The sequence below is a fragment of the Peromyscus leucopus genome, chromosome 8b (genome assembly GCF_004664715.2).
Source record: "Peromyscus leucopus breed LL Stock chromosome 8b, UCI_PerLeu_2.1, whole genome shotgun sequence".
Taxonomy (NCBI): Eukaryota; Metazoa; Chordata; class Mammalia; order Rodentia; family Cricetidae; genus Peromyscus; species Peromyscus leucopus.
The window spans coordinates 104713981-104720107 of NC_051086.1; positions in this window are offsets into that span (position 1 = coordinate 104713981).

Here is a 6127-nt window from a genome sequence, read left to right on the forward strand (position 1 = left end):
TTATGTATAAAGTAAACCTGAAGCCGACCAGATGACAGTGAGTAGACGCACTTGGCACAAAGCCTCTTGCCCTGAGTTCCACATGTGGGACCCACAGAGAGAAGGGGAGAATCAGTTCCACAAAGGTGTCCTCTGACCTCTACATGCACACTGTATCGTGAGTACCCCACTCATACACACATCACATACACACACACACACATTATTTTGTTTGGATGTTGGGTGTAGACAATACATGCACATAGCCCAGCATGGTGAACTATACTTATAGTCCTCAAAGACTGAGGCCAGAGGACCACTTCAGATTCAAGGCTAGCCTGGGCTACTGACACCTTACTTCACACAAAGAAGAGAAAGAAAGCAGATGGGCCACGAAGAGTCTCCCTCCCACAGATCTCAGTCAGAAGGAGCTCGTGGCAGCGTGGCTTGGTTTCAATCCCCAAGGTCTCACTTAGTGACAGTCCCCAGTTAACCCCAGCATAGCCACTGGTAAGTTGTCCATACTCTACCAAATAACCCCACTCAATCCTACTTAAATGCAACTCAATGGGTTATTAAAACAATAAGTAAAATTTAAAAAGCTGTGCGGTGGTGGCGTACACCTTTAATTTCAGCACTCAGGAGGCAGAGGCGGGTGGATCTCTGTGAGTTCAAGGCCATCCTGGTCTACAGAGCAAACTCCAGGATAGCCAGGGCTACACAGAGAAACTGTCTCAAAACAAAAACATAAAAGAAGGCAAAGGAATGTTGGGAAAAAAGAGTAGGAGGGTAGGAGAGGGTAAGGGAGGGAATAGAGAGATGATCCTGGTCAAGATATGTTATACAAATGTATAGAATTGCCAAGGTATAAATTAAAATCATAAAATAAAAATTTTAAATAAAAAAACCAGAATAAGACAAAATGGGCAAGGACTAGAATAGCCTGGAACTGGAAAGATTGAAAAATGCTGGAAGAAGACCAAGAAATGTCCGAAAGTACAGGGAAGACACCCAGCCCATCAACTGTGGTAGTACTGTGCTCCCCTATATACTGTGCACCCTAATAAACTTATCTGGGGTCAGAGGACAGAAAAGCCACTTGATATAGAGGCCAGAAAATGGTGACACACTCGCCTTTAATCCTAGCATTCTAAAGGCAGAGATCCATCTGGATCTCTGTTAGTTCAAAGCCACACTAGAAACAACCAGGCATGGTGACTCACGCCTTTAATCCCAGGAAATGATGACAGGAAGCAGAAAGGTATATAAGGTGTGAAAACCAGGAACTAGAGCCTGGTTAAGCTTTTAGTCTTTTAGCAGCAGTTTAGCTGAGATTCATTCCGGATGAGGACTCAGAGACTTCCTGTTTGAGGAAACAGGATCGGCTGAGAAGTTGGCAAGGTGAGGTTAGCTTCTCTGATCTTCCAGCATTCACCACAATATCTGGCTCCCGTGTTTTTTATTAATAAGACCTGTTAAGATTCACGTTACAATCAATCATGAGGGAAAAGCAAACATGACCAAAACCCTACCTTGTCCCCACCAGGCAGATTCTCAAAAACCAGCAAGTAACCATTGTGGGTCAGTCATGGACAACCTGAGCTACACTGTTGGGAGACTGTGAGCTGGTGTGAACTGGTGCAGCTGTGTGGAAAAGAACACCGGATCTCTTCAGACACTAGATTTTGGATTACTAAACCATCAGCAATTCCACTTCTAAGCATCTCTCTCAAACAAAAATAAATGGATTCCAGGAAATGCTGGACACTATGCTCTTAGAGCAACAGGTGCAGAAAATCTCAGCATCGTCAACAGGGCAATGGCCAATAAACAAAATGTGGTCTCCATGCAATGGGCTCTCATCTGGCCTTGAAACCTGCTGAGGGGTTGGAGGTTTAGCCCTGTGGTCGAGTGCTTACCTAGCAAACACAAGACCCTGGGTCAATGCCCAGCTCAGAAAAAAACAAAACAAACAAACAAAAAAAGCAGTTATGGAATTGTTTGGTTCTGGAGAATAGCTCAGTAGTTAAGAGCATTTGTGGCTCTTCCAAAGGATTGAGTTCCCAGCACCTACATCAGGTGATGAGATATTTACAGCCACCCGTAACTCCAGTCCTATCTGCTCTCCTGGCTTCCACAGACACCAACATAAATACAAATGAAGTCTTTAAAAGACACACACTCCAACATTAGTAAATCCTGAGGATATTATGACAAATGAAAAACCCAGTCACAGAAGGGCAAATGCCACACACCTACCTAAGGTGTGTGTGTGTGGGGTGAGGGTCCCCAGAATCGTTACATTCATAAAGACAGAGAGCAGAAGGAGGTTTCTGGGACCTGGGGGAGGGTGAAGAATAGTACCCAGACATAAATAGTATCCGAATCTCTCCACACACTACATTTTGAATTGCTACATCAGCGATTCCACTTTTAAGCATCTCTCTCAAACCAAAATGGACTCAGGAAGTGCAGGCCACTAATGCTCCTAGAGCAACAGGTGAGACAAACCTCAATGGCTGTTGCGAATAGTATCCAGAGGAAAGTACTCAGCGGGAACAGACTATTCATGTGGGGAGGTGAGACGCTAGGATGGGGCGGTGATAGCTGCACAGCACTGTGAATGTGCTGGGCACCATGGAATTGGCACTCTAAAGGGAAGATGGGCAGCTGGGCAGCATAACAAATGTCTTTAATTGCAGCACTTGGCAGAGATAGGCAGATTTCTAAGTTCTGTCTACAGCCTGGTCTACAGAGAGAGTTCCAGGGAACCAGGGCTACACAAAGAAACCCTGTCTCGAACCTCACCCCCTAAAAAAGGAAGATGGTTTATCATTCACTTTTCTTGTTGCTATGTCCAAAATCTAACAATAACAGAGTAAGGGAGGGAGGATTTGTCGTGGGTTTCCTTTAAGTAGGTACGGGATTACAGTCCATCAAGATACAGCAGTTATGGCCGCAGGCTTACAGTTAGGAAGCAGATGGTTGTAGCCAGCCTGGCAAGAGTGAAGGTACTGACAGTCTAAAGAGACGTTTGTGTCCCTCCCCTTGGGTGTCAGAGTGTGAAACAAGGAATCCCAAGGGAGTGGAATTTCCCGGAATCTCCCTCTGGGAAAGGAAAGGGCTGAAGCCTGAGGCAGCCGGAGGAAACCTTCAGGGCCTCTGCCGCATCTGGAGCTGGGACAAGGACGTGGGACCACACCTTGGGTACTGCTTAGCTATGTATAACTCTGGCCTCACTGAAACCTAAACCTCATGTCGCTGCTACGACCGGGCAGCTCAACCCTTTGCAAAGTGAGCTTGGGGGACAAACTGATGTCCCCTACCCTGTTCTGAACTACAGTCTTTAAAGTCTTCACTGCAGCCCTGGGTGGCTCCCTTCACCACTTAAATGTGACTAGGCTGGGCCTCAGTCTCTGCAGGAATCCGAGATGGGGCTTGTTTTCTTACCTCCCTGCAGTGTCCGGCAAGAGTGACAGTGGAGTCGCCTGGGGGCTGCTGTGAGTGTCGCTGAGGCCTGGGGCAGGGCCCACCACGGGCAGGAGCACATCCATTGTCGTCTGCTATGGTCACATCATAGCGAACGCCTCCTTCCTTCACTAGTAAGTGAGGAGCCCTCACACCACAGCTTGGTATGTGACCCTGAGCCAGGGACTTCTGAGGGAAAGCCACACTCCTTCAAGGACTCAGGCCAGCTTCCCTCCCACCTCGCCCTGCCAGCTCAGGGTGACCACCGTTAGGTGCCAGGCTCCATGCAGGGTGAAGCCATCTGGAAGAAGATGAGTAACTAGTGTTCATGACAGCAAGGGGCCTCTTTCCTGGGGGTGGGGCGGGCAGGAGAGACTGATCTGGGGAGAGGGTGTGGCTTGGACATACAGGACAAACTGAACCAATCCCTGTACAGTCCGGAATTCTCACCAGTCACCAAAACCTGCTGTGCTGAGCCTTCACCCAGGCCCAAGTCTCAGCCCGAACATGGTAGTCACCTCTCCACAATGCCTCCCTCCCCCCACTGTGCCGGCCAGTCCTGCAGCCAGCAGAGTCCTGTCTGCCCCTCTCTGGGGGCTCCCACTGCATGGCACTCCTGCTTGGTACCTTTGCCTTGCGAGCAGCTCAGGGCTCCAAGTCTGGGTTCCAATCTACGGCTTTGGTCAAGGCTCCTGTCCAGACACCATGGAGGCCAGGTGTTGCTGATGGCCGGGCTCCCCAGCCTAGTGTGGACGTGGAGAGGCCTGTCCAAAGGTAACTTCATGTGCTTGGCCTCAGACGTGTGTTCATGTTCTCAAGAACTCTGTATGTATGAGGGTGGCCAGAGGCTGGGACTACATGGGAGTCTGAGACCTTGCTCACTACTCTCTGACCCTGGGCACTGGGTGGTGCGAGGATCAGGACTTGCGGGGCAGTGGGCCCAGGGCCTCACTGACCCCTTTCCCCTTCCTGCCTTTGAGGCCTCTCTCTCATCTCAGCCTGTGACTCAGCATCCTTGGCTGACGCTGGAGTAGCCTCTCATTCAGAAGGCCATGTGGACTGTTGTGGGGGACTCGTGGGGCGGCTGGCAGACTGTGAGACCAGCCAGCTCTGATGGTAGAATGCCAGCTGGGGAGACAGAAGGGAAAGGAGGCCTTTGCAGAAGACAGGAAGCGCTTCCCAGGCTCCGAGAGAGGCATAGGGATCTGGGAAGGACCTGGAGCTATTTGGGGGTGAGGATCCAGTGAAGTCCATCCAGGCCTGGTTGATGGAACTATATATACACAAGCCCAGGTCCTGACCCTGTTTCCAGCACTGTGGGAGAAGGGTACCAGGTCAGCAGAGGATTGACACAGCCCAGGGGCACCAGCACTCAGAAGATGGGACATTGATTCCTGGTCTCGCTACCTCCATAAAACAGGAGACATGTTTCACGGTAGACAGGCATTCCCACCTGCAGAACAGACCTCTGACATTTCAGAGTCCTCACTGACCACATGTCCTTTAACTCTCAAGAAAGGATTTGACCTCATGGAGCTGAGTACCAACATGCCCCCCCCCCCATCCCCACCACCGATTTCAGATCTGTCAATCCATTATTTCACCCCTTCCCCAGGCCACACAGCAGCTGGGGTGCTCACGCCCAGGGTTAGGAAGTAGGACCCCATCCTGGGTCTGTATCAGGAGATTGGAGATGACCCCAGCCATCATCCAGTCCTGCTCAGGACCACAGACTGTACTTCCTGGTACACACACACACACACACACACACACACACACACACACACACACGTTCTAGAACGCTCCATCATATGAACGTTATGGAGGGTCAGGAGCCTCTAACACCTGCCAGTCTTGTAGCCAGGGAGCTCAGAAAGACTTGTTTCTATGTGCATCCCAGAGCAACACCCCCTGGGGGTGCAACTCAAGAACTTGGTGGGTCATAAGGTACAGCCCAGAGGGACACAGGATGCTGGCCTCCACCTCAGTGTATGACGTATCCCTTGCCTGCCCACTGGAGGCCCAGTCATCTTTGATGGCCCTGGCATGACATGGTCTCTCTGCAATGGGTAGGCAGTGACATCCCTTCTCAGGCAGGAACAAGTACCACGTCAGGATGGCACTTTCCTGAGTAGGGGTTCTGCAATCACCTTTCTGTGTGGGGAAATCAAGGCAGGAGTAGCTGAGAGCCCAGATCCTGTGCAACTCCCTAGGTCAGCTGCCCCTTTCTGGTCTGTAGTCTCCATCTACATGCTGAGGTTTATGGGTTTGCAAGCCCAGGCAGGTAGGACAGCCACAGCTGGGCGGGGCCTACAGCCTTCATCTGTTTTTGTCCTGTCGGGGCCAGGGTAGACAAGGACTGCTCACCCAGATGAAGATGCTTTAGGCATGGGCACATCACTCAGATGAGGACACAGTTACTCCCCTCAGACATGAGATATCATGATACTGTGCCCCAACTTGATCGTGTCCTGTGGGGAGGGATATAGGACTAGGCCATCCCGACCCCTGAACCCAGGCCTAGTGCCACCCACCAGTCTGCCCTGTAGCAGGTAAGAGGTTAGCATTAGGTAACCAGAGCCTTCCAGTTACCTCAAGTGTGGTCCCTGAGTGTGTGCAAAAGTCCCAGGCCTCTGGGCAGCTGGAGAGTGTCACTCAAAGGACCTTCCTGACCCTGGAC